Source organism: Aethalodelphis obliquidens, unplaced genomic scaffold (assembly GCF_003676395.1).
Source record: "Aethalodelphis obliquidens isolate GAN/ISIS:26980383/991018 unplaced genomic scaffold, ASM367639v1 scaffold60, whole genome shotgun sequence".
Lineage (NCBI taxonomy): Eukaryota > Metazoa > Chordata > Mammalia > Artiodactyla > Delphinidae > Aethalodelphis > Aethalodelphis obliquidens.
In genome coordinates, this window is record NW_020838004.1 from 4,637,634 (window position 1) to 4,662,679 (window position 25,046).

Genomic DNA, 25,046 nt, shown 5'->3' on the forward strand with positions numbered 1-25,046 from the left:
CAGTGCGGCCCCGCCCCCGCCTCCCCACCACCTTCACCACCTCCACGCTCGGGCACCGCCCCCTCCCGCCAATCGGACCGCTCCAGCCACGCCCCCCGGGCGCTAGCCCACAGCCAATGAGCAACTAGAGCCCGGCTGGGAGCTGCACCGGCCAATCAGAGAGGCCGAAGACGCCTTGAATCTCTGGGCAAGTTAAGTTTGTCTCCGAGGCTCCGAACTGAAGGGAGATGGCGGGTTAGTTAGGTAGTGGGGTGGGTGGGAATACAGTGTGCTGCTCCACCAATAGGAGGAAGAGGGTGTGTCATATGCAAATAACCCCGTGAAGTCCAGCCCCTCCCCTAAGACAAGGCACAGCCCCTGCTCTAGGTCTCTGCAGAAATGGTGAGGGAATGAGATAAATAACTGGGAGCTAGAGCTCGCTAGTGGGTCTAAGACTGAGCTAAATATTTCCTGATTTCTTGAGAAAGAGGATGGGGGTGGGGGGAGCTAAAACGTCCTTACCGTCAGGGCAGTGGTTAGGCTTTCTCTTAACCAAAATCTTAGCTGTAAAGAAGACTGCAATCACGTAGCACTTTGCATCCAAGGATCTCAAAGAACTTTATGCATCATTTATCGTGAGCCCTGTTTTGCAAAAGACCAGTTACCTGAGGCTTCGGCAGCGGGTAGGGGATAGATGTTTAAGTATATTTGCACCAATAATCGAGTTAGAGGGAAGAAAAGACACAAAACCTGTGGGTGAGTGGTTTCCTCCTCCATCTAAAGCCCCTTCTCGCAGTCTCTCAGCAACGAAAATTCCTTTATTTGTCCAACACGAAAAGGCCAAAGAGACAGGGTTGTCTTCCACCCAAAAGTCCTTCTGAGGTAGCTGGTTAGATAAACGCAGAGCATGGAGCTCTGCCTGGGAGCGAAGGTTCAGAGAACAAATTGCCATTTAAAACTGTTGGGCTGGACCTGCCTCTTCCGAAGCTAAAAATGGATTTAGGATTTTGGCGTTCACGCTCAGGGGAGAGAAGGCAGATGTAATTGGGGAAAGCTCAGGCTGGCAGGGTGTGGGGGACAGGCGAGTGGGGGAGCGAGGTCTCCCGAGGAGCTAGCAGCGCGCATGCTAGTCGAATGCTGGTTCCCGACGACGCGAGACGCCCCGAAACCTGCTCCCCAGTGAGAACAAAGGCAGGCTCCGAGCGAGAACCTGATTGGTGCCCGGTCCTCACCGGTGTCCTCCGGACCCCGGAGATAACTTGCTCTGCCCACTGGCGCGGAGCTCCGTGCGCACTGGCGCCCCAGCTCCCCACCCGGCCTTGGCCGGGACCACATAGGACTGTGCGTTATGACATCACCTGTTTTCGCTGTTGAGAACACGATCGGTATTCTCTGCTTCTCTTTTTTTTAAAGGTCTCTGGTGTACGAGGATTTGTGAAGGCCTGCAGTTGGCAGAATGAATCTGTGGAGATGGTTTAAAAGAACGGTTTCACTGGTTTGCATTTCTTTCTTTTCTTCCCTTTCTTTTTAAAAAACTACCCTGGTTTCCTTAGGGATTCAGTGTAGTGTTGTGATGCAAAATCAGAAAGGTACACTTGGAAGAGCTAGCAAGTTTAGCATATCAAAGCTATTAGACCAAATTGTGTGGTTAAAACTGCCAATCTCCTCATTTTTCGACAGCTGCCTCCTCTCTGTCCCTTTTAGAGACCAACAGGCATAAACCAAGTCTACACAAGGAACAAAGGAAATGGAAATCTGCCAGTGTCAGGTTTAAATAGATTAAAATAGACTGGAAAACCCCCAAAGGGTCTAAGTTATGTGGTTGGGTAAATGTGTTGATCCATTTAACTAGTGATAGCTAAAGTTCTCTTGGTGCTGTGCAGATTTATAGAGCCTAGAATAGCAATGGCATGGGGAAGGTGTATAACATGCAGTTAGAAGAAACTGTAAAAGCAAGAAGATTCAGCAAAGGGAGAAATTACTACGTACACTTCAACGCAGAGAACCAAGAAATCCAGGGAGAAACGAAGTCTCAGTTGTCCTAAGAACTGAAACACATAGGTGTCCCCATTTAATGGTAAATATCTTGAGTTATGTTCCTGGCTTGTAAAGCAGATTTTATGTGAATACATTTTAAAGGAAAGGAGAAATTGAAGGATGAAGTGAATTTTTGTGCAGAGACTGAGTTTTCTCAAACAGTATTTTAACTTCAAATTATTTTCTATCATATACTTTTTATATCCTTTCCTTCTATTTAATAGCTAAAATTCTTTCACAGTGCAGTCCTTTAAGTTCTTCCATAACTAAATCTCTCAAGAGGGAGGCCAAGAGAGGCCAGCCCTATACAGTTATACCGTCTAACAAAAATTGCTAAAAGGAGGTTTTAGAGGAATCTCTTCATTGATCTATGGTCATATACATGTATGTGACCAAATGATGGCCCTCTCCACCAAATCCTCCAAACTGTTGTAACATTGTCTATACTGTCATTTATTTGGCAGTCAACCATGTACTGCACTGTAACATTTCTTCTATTGAACCACGGTATATGTGTCTGTGTCCCACCCCTGAAATCTCCAATCCAGTAACTCATTCTCAATACACAATGACCACTCTTTCTTCTGGTTCTCACACCCTCAGTCCCATCATCCTTCTTCTCCCCTCTCACGGTAATGTTCAACTTCTGGACACTTCCTTTCTCTTCCATTCCTCACCTGACCTTCCTTTCTTTCCCAGCTAGCCTGGATACCAGAAGGAGACTGTAACTTAAAGAATAAGTGACTTGCAAATCCTGGATCACATTGTTAGTTAAGAGGGAAGGAAACAAAAGCCCATTCTTTGAACTTTGTACAGAGCAAGGAAAAACTCCGCCCCTTTTGTTGTCTGGTTGATCTAAAACAAGAAAGAACTTTAGGAAAGTAAGATCTGGGTGAAAATTAACAACCAATGTGGAGCACTACTTCTTAATTTTTTAATTACAAAATGAGAATGACACTTCACGAAACATTTCACATCATTTAAAAATAGTTTTTGCTTGTTTTGAACTATTTTTTTTCAATGTGACTTTTTTTTCCTAGTTGTGCATAAAATCACATGGCTTGGATGTACCGTAAATTATTTAACCATTACTCCACTATGGAACATGTAGGTTGTTTCCAGCTTCTCATGATTATAAATAATAATGCTCTGATAAGCTTCCTCATATATAAGTTTCGGGCAGCATCTTTTATTCCTAGATATGGAATTTCTAACCTAAATGATATGAATATGTTTTAAGGCTTTTGATGCAATTTGCTAAAAGATTTTGTGGAAAGGTTTAACCAATTTGCAACCAACTCACAGTGAATAAGAGCACAGGGGAGAGAATCATTTGAAAGCACAAATCTGATCTGTCATCCTCCTATAGAAGGCCAGTCAATAGTCCACTTAACTCTACTTCGAATGCCCTCCATCTCTTTCTCTTTGAAAGATCTCCCGGTAGAAATAAGCACTTGCCAAAGCATCCAAAGTGCTTTCCTGTAGCTCTTCCTTAGCATCAAGCTCAATACTGAAATGATTGGTTCAAATTCTATGTTCTCATTAGACTGGTGAACCCCTGAAGGGCAGGGATGGACTCCATTCACTTATCCACTCCCAACTCCTAGCTCAACCAACTTGAAGAGAAGTGCTTAAAAAATCTTGGAGAAAATAAGGAGTTTTCACTCTGACTTTCCTCAGTACACCATAAGTTCTTCTAGAACATCTCTTTTGAATCTCTAATAACAGCTACAGGAACTTATAAAAGGATCCCAGTACATATTTGTGAATTGAATGGCTCAAAACAACTATTTGGCAAAGCAGAGAGATTGGATTCGTGTCCTTATCTGTCACCAATTCCTTCTCTGACATTGTACATAATGATCATAACCGGGACTTGCTATCTCTTTTATAAAATGAAACTTCCTACCACAAACCAAGGGTGTAGGGAGGGAGGGCTGAGGCACATTTTTATGCTCGGTGCTTTCGAAAGAAGATACCCTGTTAGTAACGTGCTGTGACTTTTGGACTTGAAACTGTTTATTTCTCTAGATATTCTCATTCTACTGACCTAAGAACAGGCCCCTTTATAGTTCCTAAATAAGGATTCGATTGAAAAAAATCAATTACTAAAGATATTTTTTAAATTCCATTTCTTGAGACAATAGGTCATTTTCTAACGTTTTGCCTCCTCAGACTTCTTTTTCTTTCCCCTGGGAGCACCCAAAGCCTTTGGATTTCAGGGAAAGTACTGCATTATTTACAAATTTGCAAATATTGTAATTTGTTTTGTGCACAAAGGAATTTCTACTTCACACAATTATAAATTGATTGCTCCCTTTGAGCTGTTAATTAGATTCCTGCGGTCCAAGACCAATACTACTCCAAAGGAGAAATTATGAGGATCTGATCCAAAAAGGCCACTGCTTGAGTGCCCATTCCCATCCCACCCCCTCCATCGCCCACCTCCACTGAGAAAATTATTCTTACTAAAGCTCATTTTTCAAAGAACAAATATTCCACCAACATCCAAACTTTTGTCGGCTTTCTCTTCTAACTTCCTATTTCAGAGTTTCCTGCATTTAACCCCATGTAAAGCAGACTGCAAAGGCGAGCGAGGCCCTCAGACGTGGGTTTGTTGATATTTGTTTGGCCTGCAAGATGTTAGCCAGCACAGTGCTTTTTAAACATTGAATTACTTTAAGTATTTATAATTTAGGATATTTTGCCCCCCACCCCCAACTCTAGATTTCTGGCGTCTCTTGAAAATTTGTCAGATCTGATCACACTGGACTCATATTGCCACATGGCAACCATTTGCTGGAACCCAGTACCTGCTATTTGGGTTTGGATATGCACTTTCTAGTTTACCAACATCTCTGTCACTCTTTGGGGTTCTATTTTGCCACTTTATTTACATTATCTTCTTGATCCTTGTAAGGATTCGCCACCTCTATAAACTTTCTCCAGCACCTAAATACCTAAATTACTGATCTGCTGACTGTCCCTCTTAACTTTATTATAGAATATGAATTGAAAAGAAACGTCATCTCTTGGCTATAGCAAACGTTGAGGAAAGGGGTCAGATGTAAAGATTATCATGATATGTAAATCAACTATACTTCAATAAAAAAATACATTTAAAAAAGGAATATCATGACAGATAGCTAGGTACCCTGACACGTGTGTGTGTGTGTGTGTGTGTGTGTGTGTGTGTGCGTGTGTGTGTACAAAATGGGAAGGACAGTTGTCTAAGAAGGGACTATTATGTCCTTTACACTCTTCACCCCACTCCTTATTCTAAGTCTGCCCACATCCCCATTCTAATTGTAGCTTTAGGAGAAAGGGACCAAGGGGAATGTGGCAACAGTAGAAGGACCATGAGAGTGTTTCTTCCTAGTCAGGTATGGATTTGAGCACTGACTTTGCCCCTTACTAGATATATGGCCTTGGGCAAGTTACTTACTGTCTTTAGGCTTCAGTTTCCTCATCTATAAGACTGAGTAATAATGCTACCTCCTCAAAGAGTGATTGTGAAGATTGAATGAGATTAATGCACTGTAGTGTTCAGCAAAGTGACTAGAACATTGCAAGCCCTCAGAAAATGTTTGCTGCTAGCTGCCACAATACAAAGGATGTTATGTTCTCTACATACTGTGTGACCTTGGTCTAGTTACTTAACTGTTCTATGTCTTGATTTTTGTCATCTGAAAAGAGGATATTGATATTAGCTTAGTCATAGAGTTGTTTTGAAGATTAAATGAGCTATATGTAAAGCACTGTAAAACAATGCCTCGCATATAAGAAATGCTATATAAATATTTACTATTATTATATACAGTGGTCAGGAGATCTTTTTTATTTGTTTCTTTTTTTTCTGGGAAGATCTTTGATTTTCAAGGTACTTCTTAAAAGGTAATGTAGGGTAGTAGAAATAGCAATGGATAGAAAGTCAGAGGATCCAGGGTTTAGTTCAGTAGTGCTGTAAACGATGTGATTTTGGGTCTCAGTTCTCTTATCTATTAAATGTGGAAGGGTGATTAAGTAGGGTCAGGGCCAAATCCAGATTGTAGGAAAATTGAAGCTTATATAATGTGGGGACCTTACTTAATAAAAGAATATAAAACTATGGATGCAAAATTATTTATGAAAGCAAATACTTATTTAAAATCATCAATAGAATCAATAAACTTTAAAAAGTTGAAAATACTATAAACATCACAAAATCCAAATAAATAACAAATCTCTATTAATTAACTACCTGACACAACCCTGTATTACTTTTTTCCCTACATATTTTAGGGAGTATATTTTGATTTCCTCTTCATATGACAACGATTTTTGAAATGTTATCTTCTATGGAGAAAATAGAAAGGTAATTCAATTTTTTTCTCTAGTCTAGTGCCCTAGGATAGTTAGGCATCACGAAACGTCCTCCAACCTACATCTTTGGGATCTGATGCATGTGAATTGGCCCGGTGGGCGATAGAAATATTCCTAGAACCCATTCTTACGTTGGGACAACTCAAAACAGCAACCACACACTGAAATGACTGTGATCTTGCTCTCTCTCTATAACCCACCAAACCCAAGCTAAAGGTGTCTGCATCTTAACTTTCCCTTAGCCAGAATAACAAAAATACACATGGCTTCCCAATGCTTCCAGCATGAAGGAGAGTTTGAAAGAGGTAACTTGAGTGAAAAGAGACTGTGGTCTTTACCAATAATGGTTAAAATAGCTTGCTTTTGAAATTTAATTAAGAATATGACCACGTGAACACATTGCTCTGGCCTCTCCAAGGGCCTTGGAAGGGGCCAGTGCTAGTGATGGACACTAAATTTTAAATTTTATTAAATTTGTGGTTAATCCATGTCTGAGAATTGCAAAGACCTTTCCAAGCTCTAAAATTCTGTGAATTTGTTTTGTCTTAGGATTTCCATAAGAATCTAGTGCAAGCAGGATTAGTAAGATAGGAGAAGTAGGAGAATTTCTGCAAGTAAGCAGGGAGAAAGTAAAAGTAGCTCTAGTCTCAAAAATCCCCAAAGTTGCCTTGGTTTTCCTTTGTTCCCTTATTTCTTCTGTGAGTCTGTTCGTCTCCTTGATCATCTAAATTCACTCTCCCCAGTTCTCAGTATCCTTCTTTCAGATGTAAGGAAACTGAGATAGAGAAATAATTTTATATATTTTAAGGAAAGATCATTGTGAAATATGCTGGCTGTCTGGGTGTTAGAAAAGAAAGTGGGTGAATAAAACAAAAATCCACATGAGAGTGAAGGAGTTTGGGAGTACGATCCAATTAAGAGCACAGAAGAGTTATAATTTTCAGACTCGGGTATCTTAGATGACATAGTATTCTATTGTGAAGTATTTGCAGGAAATCAACATGTAGAACCAAGGTGGGATTGAAGGGACCTTTAGAAGGAAACAGTCTATACTTCAACTTTCAGACCTTCTGAAAGTGACAATTACATACAGACTTGGAGCATCTTCAGGGATGAGTCTTATTCATCTGAGTATTTCAAGTACTTGGAACCTAAGAGGAGGTTCTTGAAAAACCTTGTCAGATGAAATGGTTGGATGTATTAGAGTTTGTTAACTGGAAAGTGAGTACACATATTTTTACCAAATAAAGTTCCCAAGTTGTCTTAAAACTGTAAAATGATTTTCATGCAAAGGTAAAATTTGCCTTGTTCGCAAGAAGCAACTTTCAACAATTATATAAATGTAACAAACACAGCAATTTCAAAGATAAAATGTTGGCATTCCCGCATGAGCTGCAAGCTTGGAATCACAATAGCATCTTGTAAGATTCTGGAAGGCTGCAACTTTGGAAGAGTATGCTGTGAAATACATGCTGTACAGATAGTTTTTTATTTGCTCATTTATTTATTGGACCCTCAGCAAGTAGTAAGTCCTGGCGACAAAAAATAACAAAAGATAAGTTTATAATCTAATAGTGAGACTGGGGTATAATCTCTGCATTGGTGTAGAAGATAAATAGAAAATGGAGAATAGAGGGTAAGAGAATTATTAGCAAAGAACTCAGAAAGCTCCTTTGAGCATTTATGCCTGTAACTGGATGCCTTAGTGGTAGTGATGGAGACACATGATACAGAATTCTTGCTGTGTCTCCATGCAATTTACAATGTCAACAGGAGGATAGGATTAACCCTTACAAATACTAGAGAACAATACAGAAGAGTATATAATGAGATCACCTTTTAATTCCATGTTCATTACTCAATTCATTCCTGCAGTCACACATTAATTTCCTCAACGTATGTCTGTGGAGTACTTACCACGTGCCAGGCTCTTGGCTAGCCATGGAGATAAAGTGATAAACATGAGAGTCAGGGTCTTACAGAACAGATAATCTAGCAGAGAAGATGGACTTCAGACAAGTAATGCCAATATGTAATGAGTATTATAGTAGGGAAAACACAGGAAGGGAACATAGAGCAGGGGAATCTAACCTGGTCCAGGCCTCCCTGAGGAAGTAAAATGGAAACCCAAGTGGCGGGGTGTCCACTGTTTCTGACAGTGACTCCCCCATATTCCAGCCAGTAGGTCCTTTCCATCTGCAACTCTCATCTTGTTGTTTCAATTCTCCTTTTAATATAGTTCCTGTTCCAGTTATAAAACTCCTATGAATCCTGACTTCTTACAGTACAGTAGACAAACTTTTATGCTGGAAGCCATCCTCCTTTCTTTTTCTAAGAGGCACTATCCCTATTTAACTTCTTTTTCCAGATTAAAGAATATCATTTAACATCATTATTTCACACTTGACCGTTCTCACTCAGGCCACCACCATGATGAGTTCCATCCGTGCATGCGCAAGTTAAATGTAGACACCATTTCTAAGAGGTACATCTATTTTCTCTCTCTTAAGACTCTAAAGTATTTGAAGGTAATCCTCATATCTCTAACCTATTTTCTCTAATCCCCACAACATCCATGGTAATGATACTATAATCATAATAGATATAGTGATAAAAGCAACCACTATCACTTACTGAAAGCTTACTATGTACCAGTCATTTTGCAATATCCTATATACATTATCTTACCTAATATTTATAAGATGCCTATGAAATGGTTATTATTATCTCCATTTTTCAAATGATTTATAGGGATTAAAAGTTTGGTCAAAGTCACAGTTATTACAAGACATTTGAGATTTGAACCCAGATTTGCTTGATGCCAGTGTTTATAGTATTATTCAGTCCTGCCTTGGCATCGTACATTCAGAATATTGTAAATATTCTTTGAACTAATTCTCTGTGATAGGTTACCAAACTGTGAGGTCCACTGACTTAGATCTCCCAACATCCACCAAATACAGTGTGGGCACCTCCAGTAGTCAGATTCCTACTGAGATCAATGCTATGGGAGTAGGAAAAGAAATACGCATTATTCCCTGTTCTAATATTTTATTGCCCACTGGCATGTTACTCTAGAATAAAACTAAATGATCCTGGGATGTGAAAAATTCTTTTGTTGACACTTTAAGTTGAAACGCCAAATGTTTTGATATGTAAGTCTTATGATTCCTAGGCACTTGGTTAGTCATGAAGGTAAAGTGATGGATGTAATGGAGATAAAGTTGAGGGAGAGGGGAGAGGAAAGAAGTTGCCAATGCTCCTCTTACATGTTGTATCAAGGATGATCCGGGTCCATTGTGATTGGCTGAGATTAGCTCCTCTAAGAAAGAAGGTGAATGAACTGGTTTCCACATAATCTGCCAGCGAACTAGAGATATTTATCTCAACCTGTCCCATCCAGATTCTCCTCTAAGGAAACCTTTCTGCTTGTGGCCTCATTCTACACAGTGGTGCTCTATACTGTGTGTTTGCCCCTTGTCTCAGATGAGTGGACCAAGGGGTAGATGCTTGCTGGAAGACAGACATTCTGTGACCTGGCCAGCCATCTGGATGGACTAGCTTAAAATGATGATCTGGGCCGATCAGTTGCCGTTCTGGGAAATTCAGCAATTGGAAACTAAGGCACCAGGCCAGCTGGCAGCAAAGTCAGATTGTGAGAGGATGCCATGAACCATATGGACGCTAAAACTATGAAGGGGCAGAACAGATAGAGAGTAAAGGCTGAGGAAGCTGGTTGGAAAAGAAGCATAGAGACAATGCACAGAAAGAAGGCGAAGACACTAAGACACTTGTATTTAGAAGTGCCTTCGATCCTGGGTGTTTCCAGTTCTGGTCCCTGCCATGTATCCCTGTAACCGCCCGTTCCCCTATCTGAATCTCCTTCCACCACTAATTTTGTGAAGTAACTTGAGTGCGCCTGTTTCTTTCCATCAAAAGAGACTAAAACCATCTTCCTTCCCTTACGTGTCAAGCACTTACAGATATGAAGTATTACTCTTAGTTCTCATTAGTAAATGGATGTGAAAAGTCAGACATTCGAAAGAAAGAACTGGAATGCGCTGAGCCAGAAAACCACATTTTGATTTTTGCACATAGAAAATTTTTACGTTTCATTAAGCATACGTTTCATTAAGAAAGGCTGCTCTCAAAACTTTTTAGAACATTTTGTGTTCCCAGTTGGAGAATGGAGATCAGTAATCTATTAGCCGAACTGCTTCTCTCCAAGTTTAATGTCAAAGTGATTCTAATGTGTCTATGTGAGCAACTGCCTGTGAAGAAAACTTTGAGAGACAAAAGGCTTTCTCCCTTTCCACTCTTTATCCTTCATTCAGACCTCATGCCTGCTGGCCCAGTTTAATGATTTTCTAGAGTTTTTGAACCAAAAAGATTTTTTTAAAAAGTAAAAACAGAAGCCAAAGTTAAATGTCCTTGAATGTTTCCAAGAACTAAGTAGTTAGTCAAGAAAAAGATAAAGTGGATGAGGGCAGCTTTGTGTCAGTTTGCAGGTTAAAGATCACTGTGGTGGTCTTTATGAAATACAAAGGGGACCAGGCATATAAATATGAACAGGTATAAATGCTTTAATTTGACTCAACTTGCCAGGTGAGGAATGTGCCTCAACAAGTGATCTGTTTCCGTAGGGCCAATCACTAGCCTTGGAGGAGCTCAACTCAGCTAACCAGAATAGATCTGGAATATTCTTGGTTTCCATTCCTGTGCCTCACATGCCTTGTCTCTGCAGGAGCCGCTGCTTTTCCTTCCCTAAGTCTCTCTCTCCCCTCCTTCCTCCCTTCCTTCCCGCTCCCCTTCCCTCTTTCCCTCTTTCTCCTTCTTCCGCCCTCCCTTCCCCCTTCCTCCTCCTCCCTCTCCTTCTTCTTCTTCTCCTTCTTCTCCTTCTTCTCTTTCTTCTCCTTCTCCTTCTTCTTATTCTCCTTCTTCTACTTCTTTTCCTTCTTCTCCTTCTCCTTCTTCTCCTTCTCATTCTTCTCCTTCTCCTCCTTCTCTGTCTCCTACTCCTTCTCCTCCTCCTCCTCCTCCTCCCTCCTCCTCCTCCTTCTTCTTCTTCTCCTCCTTCTCCTTCTCCTCCTCCTCCTCCTCCTCCCCCTCCTCCTCCTCCTCCTCCTTCTTCTTCTTTCTTCTTCTTCTTCTCCTCCTTCTCCTCCTTCTTCTCCTTCTTCTCCTTCTCCTTCCCCTTCTTCTTCTTCCCTTTCCCCTTCTCCTTCTCTCTCTCTCTCTCATTTATATTGGGCTTATTCTGAGCTCAGCCACCCTTGAACCCATTCTCTATCTTGTAGGTAAAATAGTTCTTAGGATTTGCTAAGACCTTGGAAAATAAAGGAGGTACTTCACCTGACCAGTGAGGATTGTTTTTGCCACAACTTTGGAAACTTTGTGGATGGGAAATTAAAGGAAGTGGTGCTTCTCCCTGGGCCATACTAGAAGGGTTGTGGTCGTGTTGGACTTGCTGTTGATGCAATAACTCTACAGTTATTTCTGTATACTCAAGGCCTGTCGCTTTTCATTTTCTGTTTCTTCAAGAAGACATGAACATCTAGAGAGTCACATGTCTATGGGGAATTGGAATGCTGAGGAATGGAAACAAATGGAAATATATTACACAAGTGGAACTTCAGCTGTGACCTGAAATGTATTACCTAAGAACTCTGTACAGGTGAAATTTTTTCTATCTCGGTATTGTATAATCAAGTTGCTGTTCAAAAACTCTTCAAATTTCATTTTTTAGTACTTACTTTGTAGGGTTTTTTGAGGATTAAATGAAAAAGTTTCTGTAAAGTGCATAGAACAGTGTTCCTCCTATTATGAGCACTCAATAAATGTTAGTTATTATTATTTTTAAAATTTTTCATACAACAATAATATATTTGTTCAGTAGCAATTGAAATTTACTTGAATTTTAATATTTTGGGTTCCCTGATGCCATTTACCACTGTTTGTTTTGATTTAAAAGGGCCTCAAGTACTTGATAACATGCAAGGTTGATCATCAAAGCATCTTTATTGCACTTGTGTTCACAAAGTACATTTTGGTCTTCTTTTAGTTAGTCTGTTCAATCACATTACAAGATAGAGAATTCTGTGTCAGAGAGCCTGTGGGAAAATGAAGAACCTAAGTGTCTGGAGAAAGTAAATGACCACTATGTAACCCCCATTGTAACCTCTCTCTAGATGAAGATGAAGAAGGACCATCTTCTCTGGGACTTGGGCTCTCACGCGTATTAGGTGAGTGTATGCGTCCACACACATGGATATATGCCTTTGTGTGTCCTGCTCTCAACAAATTCTTTTTTTTTTTTGGCCGTGCCTCACAGCTTGCAGGATCTTAGTTCTTCATAGTTCCTTGACCAGGGATTGAACTGGAGCCCCCTGCTTTTGGAAGCGCAGTGGAGTCCTAACCACTGGACTGCCAGGGAATTCCCAACAAATTCTTTTTTGCTAAGCTAGAGATAGTGAGTCATAATCATTCCTTAAGTTTTTTTTTTTTTTAATTATTTATTTATTTTTGGCTTTGTTGGGTTTTCATTGCTGCACACGGGCTTTCTCCAGTTGTGTCGAGCAGGGGCTATGCTTCGTTCCGGTGTGTGGGTCTCTTCCTAATTGCAGTGGCTTCTCTTGTGGAGCACAGGCTCTAGGTGCACAGGCTTCAGTAGTTGCAGCGCGTGGGCTCAGTAGTTGTGGCGCACGGGCTTAGTTGCTCCATGGCATGTGGGATCTTCCCGGTCCAGGGATCGAACCCATGTCACCTGCACTGGCAGGAGGATTCTTAATCACTGCACCACCAGGGAAGTCCCATTCCTTAAGCTTTTAACTGAAGAACTGCAGTTTGCCAGTTAATGAACGGGACGTATTATCCCCATTTAAGAGCTGGAGTCCTAAGATAGAGTGCCTTGGCTCTTGCCATCAAGAGCTTTGCCTACTAGCCAATAGCTGATGATTCTCAGTTTTACTCTACAGGAGGTAACTATCTTTAGGGAGATGGACAAAATCACACAAGATAATATACCTCATGTATTCTGTATGACTCTAGAAGAACTTAACCATACTATAAATAGGTCTTTTTTTTTTTTTTTTTTAAATATAGGTCTGGGCTGAGAGGGTCTTCTGGGAGGTGTAATGGGCAGGATATATAAAGCATGGACCAAGCCATGGATTCTTTCCTCTTTGCCTTTTACAATTGCCCTCTGTTTATAGAAACCTATTTATGAGTCTGCCTTGGTCATCAGGCAAAATGCCTTATTTATTTCATGATTGTTTACAAAACCAAGGGCCCAGGCTACAGGATATTTATACCGTTGTCTATCATAGCATTCACTGGGAGAAGAGATAAGTGATTCATCTGACAAAAATATTGCGGCTTGAAGATTCTGAGTGCACGAGAAAGAAGTCACCGCATTACCACGTCATGAGACAATGATTTTGTTCTCTTGAACAAATGATGTAACTCATTTAGGTTGATTTCGCCTTCCTCAGATGTCATGAACATAATTTTTGCTTTTTCACTATAGTTCTTAGTTGCTTGTGCAGTGACATCTCAGGTAAAAAGGGCCTGAAGCAAAGTCTGAGTTGGATTCTCCTGAGAACATCAATAAGATTTTCTCCCCTTTTTCAAATAACTAAGGAGTAGATTTAGCCAGACAAGGATAAGGTTCTAGATGTGGAGGGTAACAAGGAGCGGTAAGATTTTTCTAGGTGGAAAAAGCAAAGGGAAGGCAGATGCTTGGGTGTGTCGGTGGCCTAATTTCTGTAGCCCTGGAGCTGCCCAAAGTATCTTCAGAGTGAAGACCAGCCATCTGAGCCCCAAGACAGGACAACGACCTGGGGGTGAAGAGTGGCTCTAGCTCCACCTGCCAGCTCCGCGCCCCCTCAGCTTGGTTCTATTTGCTCTTTATCTTCGGGGCTTCATTGACATCATTCTACCCTATTTCAGAGTGAGATTAGGTGACTTCCTCAGAGCCCATGGGTCCCAGTGACATGTTAGCTACACCAGCTTTGTGTCACCTCTGCTTCTCCAGAAGCAGATTCAACAAGATCACATGATTTTTCAGAGCCTTTTAATGTCTCTTGCCTTTGGCATGTCACTTATCTGACCTACTTCCAACTTTTCATGTTCCAGTCTCCCATCCCTTTTATTTCATCTGACTCTTTCTCATATCATCAGCCCTACTTTCTGCTCCCTTCTCACTAGAGCAAACTGCCAACCCCAGTACCTTTGCTCTCTTGTTCACATTCCCCTCAAAAGTCACCCAAAGTTTCCAGGAAGCAAAGGAGAAGAGCTTAAACTATTTTTGCAGTGGAAAGCCTAGAGATGACTTACCTAAGCATGGCCTATTTGCTGCTTGATGTAGTTCATGCTCTGGCCAGGGGGAAGGTATGGTGGGATTTGCCCAGGCACGCTTTGGCCATTCTGTGTTTTGTGCTGCCCGTGCTGAGTCAGCTATTGTTGAAACAAATGAAGGTAAGTATCCTTGAGGAACAGTGATGGAGGCGTGGGTGACATTCATGTAGATAATAACCTTTCAGGTTAGCTCTGGTCCTGCCCACGCACAGAATCTCAACCCCAGCCAAATCCTTCCAAAAGCAAAGATCATGTTCGTTGTAGACTGTAGGCTCCCTGAGGGCACACATCTCTGTCTGAGTTCTTTTCATTCATGCATCCCAGGTGCACAGAACGGAGCCTGTCCCATTGTAGGTGCCCGATAAGTCTTTGTTAATTTGAATTCCCGCCCGATGGAATTGTTACTCTAGTACCGCATTTCAGCAAGGCTCTTCTCCACCAAATAGCACAATATCAAACAGGTATAGCAGAGTCGATTTTAATATGCTAGTTAATATACACAAGGGAAAAAAAAGATCGTTGTAAATACCATGGGCTTTGAATGAACGTGAGCTTCTGAGGGCTGTAAATGTATTTCAGAGAACAGGACTAAGAATGGAGTAGAAATATACTAAATTTTAAGGAGCATCTTGAACATGAAGGGTAGCTGATAAAGAGAAAATTAAGCTTTTTAATTATAGAAATGTGAAATTGATAAAGAATTCCCTGTTTATCTGAAACACCAAGTTTTCCTAGGACCTTAATATTATTATTCCTAAAAAGCAGGGGTCAAGGGGGCTTCAGACTAGATAAAATTCCCTCCAATTCTAAAAAGTTGAGACTACACAATTATAAATCATCAAAAAATATAAAAAACAAATAAAACTGACGTCTTTAGTCTCTCTTTTGGGAATGAGTGTAGCCCTAGAACAAAAAATCTTAACCTGAAGTGTAGGGTTGTACTTCCTTGTATATCTGAGTTCCCTAAAACCGTGCATACAAATTTTATATATGTGCATTTTTTCCCCTGAGGAACAAGGATCCATAGTTTTCATCAAATTCCCAAGGTAGTTTGAGACCCCAAAACCTTACAAGCCACTGGATTATAACATTTTAGATTGTCTCCTTATAAGGCTTGAAATAACACTTTCTATGTGTCAGGCATTATGCTGAAACACTTTATATGTCTTACCTCATTTAACCGTAACTTCACAAGACTGCTGCTTTTCTGAGAAGTTAACTTTCTCAAAGTCTTACAGCTGATAACTGGTGAAGCTGGGACACCCACCCAGGCTGAACCAGAATGCCGTGCTTTTATTCATTACATAGAACTACCTTCTTTTTGGGAGACAGAACATTTTCCCCAAACCAGAGCCTTTTCAGTCTTAGCCATTACTTTCCCTGTAATTCATCTTTTATATTTATTTAAGAACTGCTTTCTAAGCACCCTAAACCCTTTATACACCCAGGGAGCATTCCTCTGTGGAGCTAGCTTTCTAAAGCACTGAAGCAACTCTCTCCAGACCACTCATCTCCATTCTGTTCTTTTCCATTGTACAACCAGGCTGCAGTAAGCGTAATTTTGTCTTAACTCTCTATTCTAAACTCAGGTCTGGCCACGTGGCACTAATGGACAACCCATACATTTGGAGAGACTCCAAGAAATCCATCCCAAGCACTGAATGGTCCTGGCCCTGTTCCAGAATTTCACTAACCTTCCACAAATTGTGATTCCAGACACGTTCTTACCTTGGCCCCCAGGATAATGGGAGCCACAAAAGAGACAGAAATTAAAATGTCAGCCCAGCTGGGCCCACAGCAATTACAATGGAACCCATTGCCTCTTCGATCACCTGAGTGCACCACATCTGTGCCTCCTGCAGAAGGGACAGCAAAAGAATCCAGAGCAGTTATTTTAGATGTCTCTTTAACTCAGTGTTAACACAGTTGCTACTTAACAACAGCAACTAAGATTTTCATAAGCGACAGGAAAATTTTTAAAAGCAAGGTGAGAAGCAGAGATCAGAATTCTGATGAGCTTTGTAATTCAGCAACCACTGCCATCACTCAAAACCTAAATAACCTGAAATATATGATCAAGGCTGGAACGGCAAGTAAAAGAAAATGTTGTTATTCTCTGCCTGAGAAAAGGGTATCACCCAAACCTTTTCACCTACTGCAGATTCTGAAAGATGAGTAGTATGCCATGTCACTATGGACAGAGAAAAGGATGTCCACAGCCAAGGTGACATCTGAGAGGTCATATAGTTTGTGGGATCATGATAGAAGTTCAAAACATCAATCTGAGAAAAATAAGTGAAACTGATGACTAAGTGGGAAGTATGGGTGGCACAAGGGATTAAATGGTGTGGGAATCAAGACATTGCTAATCTCCTCACTTCCTCCTTTTTTTATTCTTTATAGACCCAGCCACTGATAGGAGCTGCCGATTTCATGTGAAGTGATCAGTTGCTTTTTGTGCTCTAAGGTGCTGATTTCCAACGACTGCAATGTTACATCCATGAGTTCTTCCAGCTTTGAAACTGAGCGCTCCAAGCAAGAAGATCCCTTTTCTTCTGCTGCTATGCCGGGGACACATTGAGATTACTTCAGCCAAAATAACATTTCCCAGCTGACATCCTAACTCAGAGAGGTGGCTAGTCGTGCTAACAAAGAAAACGATGTTTGGTCATAAAGGAGTGTGATGAAACTTTCGCTTTATCTTTTTCTATCTCAATACCACAATATGGGGACGAGTTATTTTCTTAAAGTACTTGTCACCTGCTTTGTGATTGTCGTTTTACTTGGCTGCCTTCTCTGCGAGATTATAGGCTTCATGAGGACAGTTTTCCTCCTCATTGTATCCTCAATACAGTAACAACATTTTTTTTTGAAGAAATGAATAAAGAAAGTCAACTCAGAAAAAGTCTTCTAGTCTATGTTATAGGAATAGTGAAATCTTTTTAGGTTAGTAAAATGTGGGTTGAATTGCTCAGGAATTTTTAATAACCAGTGTTTGTCAGCTGAAAGTATATTATGGGAAAATGTAATACTGAATGCAGTTATAAGTTCTGGAATAGGGACAAGTGTTCAGGCCACAGTGGCTAAGTGCTGTTTTTGTCCTCCAGCTTTTATTTTTACTTCGGGTAACTCTTAGCCAGTGTTAGTCTAGGAAATTGTCCCCTCCTTCACCCTCAGTCCCATCTTATTCTCCTCCCCCAGGTACACTGGGTCCTACACTGGTAGGTGATCCTGTGTGTACCAGAGAACCGTCTTCCGGGGCCACTGGGCTTTGTCCAGCCACAGTTCCAGCTGGTCCTGTCAGAGGAGCGTGTCCTTTCTTTGCTTTGGGGAGAAGTGAGCTGGAGCTGTGTGTGGAGTCTCTACGCTGAAGCCAACAGAGGAGAACGTGGGGAGTGGGGAGATAAAGGGAAAGAGGGCAGGAGAGAGAGGGTCCTGAGGACATACCTCATTAGAGGCAACAAATCACCCACAACTTAACTTTTTTCTGTCATTTGCCACAAAAATAACTCTAACTGGTCCAGAGAATGTGTTGTGTTACTTTGTTTTTGTCTTTGTAAAAGAAAGAAATCATTTAGGTGGCTCCTAGAGGAAGTGCGGTTTGGTACATCTTGGTCTTGTTAGGAAATTCATTATTTTAATGGACCGAAATCTCTGCCTTAGATATAATGTTGGAGCTTCGGGAGCTACAGGTAACTCAGGATGCGTGTGTGCTCTCTTCTACCTGACAGCTCCACATGAAGAGAGCTATTATGACTCATTTGTTCATCCGTTCAATAAATATTGAGCACCTACAATGTGCAGGCACATCTTTTCTTCAGGATTTACGTTTAGACTGTTCTTTGAACTGTTTCTCGTGTCACGGGGATTCTGGACCAGTACTGGTGTTCCCTTCTTAGGAGGACTCCACTGTGTCAAACATCACCTTTAAAATACGGCATCTGGAGCAAAGCATGATAACATCCATTCACATGTGTTAAACATGACTTAAGTGTCCCATGTGCCAGGTATAAGGGTAACACCGATGAATGAGACAGGTTTGTGCTCAGAGGACTCACTGCCCAGAAGGAGGAGGCTGCTCTGTAAATAAGATAGTCCAGCATAGACAGCTACAGTGAAACCCAAATTGTAATAGGGAAGAACAGATTACTTTAACCTTCGTATTCTGTTGCTTTTGCTACAAGTTAATCACTAAAGGGATGTTGCCTGTAGCTTAAGGTATACATAATAGCTCATCTCTGAGAACCCTGCCTCCCATATAATGAGCATTAGGCTAAAATACCTTTGTTTAGCCCACAGGAAACCTCCTGACCAGGCCCACCTGTAAATGGCTACAGGAAAGAAGAAATTAACACATCCTGGAACCAGGACTTTACCCCCTCTCCTTTTAGTATTAAGGAAGCCTGAATTTAACTCAGGGAAGATGGTTCTTTGGGACACTAGTCCACCATCTTCTCGGCCTGCTGCCTTTCCAAATAAAGTCCCTACTCCTTGCCCCAACGAATTGTCCCTCAATTTATTGACCTGTCATGTGGTGAGCAGTACAAGCTTGGACTTGGTAAGAAAATGAGGGAGCTGCCAGTTCACCTTGGAGAGGGGAATCCTTGGAAATGCTTCCTACCAAGGGGAGGTAATTCAGAGTATGAGTGTGGACTTCTGACAGGCAGATGGAGCTGGGGGAGGGTATTTCTGGGAGAGTCAGCAGCCTGAGCAAAGGTAGGGAGGAATGAAACCGCCTAGTGAGTCCATGGAACCGCAAAGGCCTTGATAGGTCAGGAGTGTGGGATATGAGATTGGGGTACAAAAGAGGTAGGATCAGAAAGGTAGGCAGGGTAGAGCCTTGAATGCCATACTGAGGAGCTTAGACTTTTTTCCTACAAGGTGACAGGGAATCTCTAAAGTTTTTAAAGAAGAGGGACAGCATGACGGGTTTACATATTAGAAAGACACTTTGAAGGTGTAAGACCCAGGCGTTGGACCTCTAGGAAACTGAGGCAGGAAGAACAGCTGGGAGATAAGGTCATCTGGATAAGAGATGCAAAAGGATTCCATTAAGGCAATAGCTGTAAGGATGGAAAGAAGGGGATGGATTAAAGGCAGTGAGGACACAGGGACAAGCTGTGCTGTAAGACTCGGCTACTCAAAGTGATTCAGAGGACCCGTAGCATCAGCATCACTTGGAAGAAAAGCAGGTTCTTGGTCCCCATCCCAGACTACTGGATCAGAATCCGCAGCTTAACAAGATCCGCCAGGTCATTCATTCATTCATAGGCACATTAAAGTTTGAGAAATACTGCTCTTGGTGCCTGAGATTTAGTGGTGAAGACACAAGACAGCTGAGGTCTGCACCATCATGGAGTTCACACTTTTGCATGGGAGGCAGATCTGAAACAAGAATTCCATGGTCAGCATTGGATGATGATGGTGATAAGTGCTAGAAAGGGGACATATCAGGAACTTGGACATGCCCAGGGCTGGGGGCTCAGGGGAGGTTTCCCTGCATAGGTTACAGTGAAAAGCCAGGGTGAACCAGGAGAAGCAAGTGGAACACATGTGTATATGTATGAGGGCGTGGGGTGGAATCTCCCATCAGAGACCAGGCTGGAAGGGCCACTGGGGCCTTGGAGGAATGAAAAGTGCCGGAGCAGCGTATGAGGATAGAGGAAGGTCCTGTGAGGTGGGGCTGGAGGTTAGGTGGGAGATGGGGTCAACTTGTCAATCATGCAGAGGATTCTGATTTTTATTGCAAGAAGAAACTAGGAGGAGAAAGCCCAGAGTGGTATCAGGAAGGTGGTACATAGGGGGAGAGCTGATAATCTTTCCTGATGGTTCTGACCAAAGTCCATTCATTCATGGAATCTACTACTTTGGGTTCTTTAGTTTTGACTCCATTTAAGAAAGTTTTACGGAGTTCACACTCTGTATCAGGTCCTATGCAAGGCAAGGGAGGGGTATTCAATATTTAAGATGTGATTCCTGCCCTCAAGGATACCATAGTTTAGTAATGATGTTTTGCTTTGTTAAAGAAGCTTACAGTCAGACCAAGAAGAACTTCCAGTTAATCATTCCCTAAGTCTTCCCACATAGGCTGCTTCTGAGCCAGTTTTCCTTCTTTCTGTTCTTATGTATATTTTTATACAAAATTTCACATTTTTTCGTGGTTTCAGGCAATCCTCCCAACCTGCGATATCTTTTTGAATCTTGCTTTGGTCATCAATTTTCTAGCTCTCTCTCCCAACTTTATGCCACATGCCCATCTGATGAATATGTCCTCTTTTTAAGAAAACTTAAGACCCTACATTGAAAATTGGTGACAGGTGTCAGAGGGACCTTAAGCCTCTTAGCACGGTAGTAACAGAGTTTCCCTTCTGGGTGATTATTGACTGATTAATCAATACATCTTGGGCACCTTATAGTATTTTTTCCTGGGAAGAATCTCTCTATCTTGTAGCTAAAGTGCACTAGTTATGGGGACCTACAGCACCTGTGAATACCTGTGTCACAGTATTTGTAACATTGTATTTTAATTTTGTTACCTCTCTGACCATCATTACGGGGCTGCTGTTTTGCTCATCACCATATTCCCAACAGCAAGCACAGTGTATTGCATATGGTAGGCACTCAATACACTTTATTCAGTGACTTAGCCTGCATAATTTTTTATGAATTTGCAGAAACAGCCAGGCTATTTGATACACTTCAAGGATTGAAATATAGAGTTTAGCCCTCCAGACCTTTCCCAGGTCTGTGGCCAGTTTAGCTCTACATGGGTCAGTAATAAGGCCTCACATTCATTCCCCAGAGTCGGCGCCACAGTATCATACCCTTTGCTTTCTGGAACATTTCCTGATATTTCATAAAAGTTTTTAGTGTCTTCCGTTTATCCTAGAGATTCTGCAAGTGATGCAGTGAAATCTGGAGAAAAGAGATGTGTAACCCCTTCTGCACATAACTAATCCCGCAATTTCATGGGCAGGGTATGTCAGCCCCATACTGAGAGTCAGATAGGTAACAAAATTAAAATGCGATGTCACACATACTGTGATGTGGGTATTCACAAGTCCTATGGATTCTTATAAAGAGTACACTTATCTCTAGCTACAAGATAGGAAGACTCTTTCTAGGAAAAAAATACTGTATGGTGCCCAACATATTGGCTGGATTTTGCCAACAGAACTTTGGTTAACAGGTATACCAAATATAATAACAGCCATGGTTTAATTTGGCAAAGGTTATTAATAACAACAATCAGGGACTTCCCTGGCGGTTCAGTGGATAAGTCTCTGCGCTTCCAAGGCAGGGGGCACGGGTTCCATCCCTGGCTGGGGAACTAGGATCCCACATGCTGTGAGGCCAAAAAAAGATAAAAATAAAAAAATCCTTCTTTTTGATGTTAATCATCTAGACAAATTTATAGCTTTTCATATTATCCCTGCATGTTTCCTATTTTCTTTTATTTATTTTTTGGCCTCATTGCACGGCTTGCGGGATCTTAGTTCCCCAACCAAGGATTGAACCCAGGGCCTGGCAATGAGAGTGCCAAGTCCTAACCATTGGACCACCAGGGAATTCCCGCACTTGTGTTTTTTTAACCATGGGATACTACAGATAACTCATTTTTGAAATTTTCTTTTATTAATACCTTGCTACCTTGATTTTTTCTTATTGTATCTGAAATTCTGTCAGTTTGACAAAAGTACTTGGTAACCTGTTGGTGGGAATGTAAATTGGTAAAGCCACTGTGGGTAACAGTATGGAGGTTTCTCAAAAAACTACAGATAGAACTACCATATGACCTAGCATTTCACCTCCTGGGTATATATCCCCTACAAACAACAAAAACACTAATTTGAAAAGTTACATGCATCCCAATGTTCCTAGCAGCAGTATTTACAATTGCCAAGATATGAAAGCAACCTAGTGTCTATCAACAGATGAATGGATAAAGAAGATGTGGTATACACACACACACACACACACACACACACACACACACCACGAATATTACTCACCCATGAAAAAGAATGAAATTTTGCCATTTGCAGCAACATGGATAGACTTAGAGGGCATAATGCTAAGTGAAATAAATCAGAGAAAGACAAATACTGTATGATATCACTTATACATGGAATCTAAAAAATACAACAAACTAGTGAATATAACAAAAAAGAAGCAAACTCACAGATACAGAGAACAAACCAGTGGTTACTGGTCAGGAGAGGGAGGTATTGGATACAAACTACTGGGTGTAAGATAGGCTACAAGGATGTATTGTACTACAGGGGAATAGAGACAATATTTTTTAATAACTGTAAATGGAGTGTAACCTTTAAAAATGGTATAAAAAATTAAAAAAATTCTTGGTAACATTTATTGGGACTTTTCTACACCCACATCCCAGTTCTGTAATATGGATTTCACAGGCATTATCTTATTTAATCCTCATTTATAAGAGGTATGTATATGACTATTCTTGACTTATTAAAAAATGACATAAATGGGGGAGATTAAATTGCCTACACATTTATATTGGTTTCTGTCCCTCCTCCCAGGCTCCTAAAGTGTTGCAGACCTGAGGTTTGAATGAGGCCTGATTCCAGCACCCAGACCCTTAAGCGAGCACACACAATTCTGCAAAGGGCCCAGAGACTTAGAATGCTGTGCTAGAAGTGCCCTTTGAGACTGTCTGGCTTAGGACATGATGTACACTTATGAACCTGATTCTCTCTATCACTTTCTAGACAAAATGACCCTCCCAATGGAGAGCGACAGGCTGAGCAGGGGGATGGGTGGAATGCGAGAAGCGGGGTGACTCTAACTCCTGGGATCCCAGGAGAGGACTTTCATGTCCAAAGCTCTGGAATTGGATGGATATTATACAAAATTCTAAGCCTACATTAATGTATTACTTCAGCAGAAAATATTTGTTGAATAATTAAGTGAGGTTGGAATCTCATTTTAGCTTTGACTGCCATCAACTAGCTATGTGGCCAAGGATTTTTTTTCCCAAACATTTACTGTCTTAACTGTGCATTTTTAAAGACATACATTTCAGGCAAAATGATAGCAGGAGTGAAGGTGCACTGTGTTCACAGAACAGAGAGGGGAGATCTGGATGTCAGAACTGTCTAGGTTCACTCTGGAGTGTCCATGAGACCGATTCTATTTTTCAATATGAAAAATTATTTGTAACCTTAAAATAACCCAGAAAGATAAAAATCAATAAGTTTGTACTTTCACAGGCAGTGAAAACATGAACATCTGAGCAGTGTGAAATGAAGCCAGTTTCAGAGAGAGCATTTTGCTGAAATCGAGAGTGACGTGTGTGCATCAGTCACACACAGCAAGCGAGAGACAGGAGGATGGAGGGGGACACATGGTCCCACAATGTCCCCAGAGGGAAAAAGGTAACTCTTGGGAAAATGATAGAAGCATGTAAAGTCCATGAAATCAGCTATGTCAATTGTGAAACATAAGTCCTAGTGCTATGTGTTTGGGGGCTGCAGCCACAGAGATTGAGAGAGGAAATAAAAACTTACACTTTAGTGTCTGAGTCATCTGTGCCCCTCACTCCCACATTTCCTCCTCCAACATTTTTGTCTCTTCAGCCTTTGTTGAAGGATTCTGTCTCACTGAAAAATAAGGATGGGGGAGGGAGAATTGTTTTCACCTGAGCAAACCAGGGATTCCATGTTTTTTTGCTCTGCTTATGTAAAAGGAACTTAGGGAAGCTGAACTATTTCAAATGGGTATGAAAAGTTCAAGAGAGAAAGGGTTTGGAGCAATGACTGCGATGAAAGAGAAATCTGTGCCAGGCAAGATGAAAGCCAAGCAAAGAGCAGTTAATCATCCCAGCTGGAGATCGACAAGAGAAATCCAGTGTCTCCTCAGAGATGAGGAAGAGCCCCACCTGCCAGGGCAAAAATGTCTCTGACATCTAAGCACCTGAGCTGGGTACTAAGCCTGCTATTTCTGCTCTGTCAAAGTCATTCTATTAAAAGTTAAAATAAGCCTGCAACTAGAGACTCTTACCCCTTATAGAAGCATTATGTAATGTATGCAAATGTGCATCTAAATTATTAGGTTTCTATTTTTTTCCCCCTCAAAGCTGCATTTAATAAGTAAAAGCTTGTGAAAGCCTAGAAATTTCTAAAATAAATGTATATCTAAGAACCTCTCTAAAGAAAACCTCTTGAGATCTAGCAAGAGGTTTGGAAGAAAAGGCCCTGTATGGAGAGGGGGGATTGGTGGGTCCTGGCACTGGTTTAGCTCTTTACTCTGCACTGGCTCTTGCAAACCACTTAATTTCCCAG

The 25,046-nt window shown here is 41.3% G+C and overlaps 1 long non-coding RNA gene across 7 annotated transcripts in view; it reads left to right on the plus strand.

Annotated features, from left to right (window-relative positions):
- Positions 1–18,488, plus strand: part of LOC113610035 (uncharacterized) — a 19,764-nt gene extending 1,276 nt beyond the window's left edge. Inside the window, exons 1-6 of one of the 7 annotated variants that reach the window (XR_003428909.1) lie at positions 20–735; positions 1,393–1,474; positions 11,920–12,052; positions 12,567–12,620; positions 16,323–16,720; positions 17,137–18,488. This is a non-coding gene — a long non-coding RNA (uncharacterized LOC113610035). The other 6 variants (XR_003428910.1, XR_003428906.1, XR_003428907.1 and 3 more) reach the window with 6 other exon arrangements.
- The last annotated feature ends 6,558 nt before the right edge of the window (positions 18,489–25,046 follow it).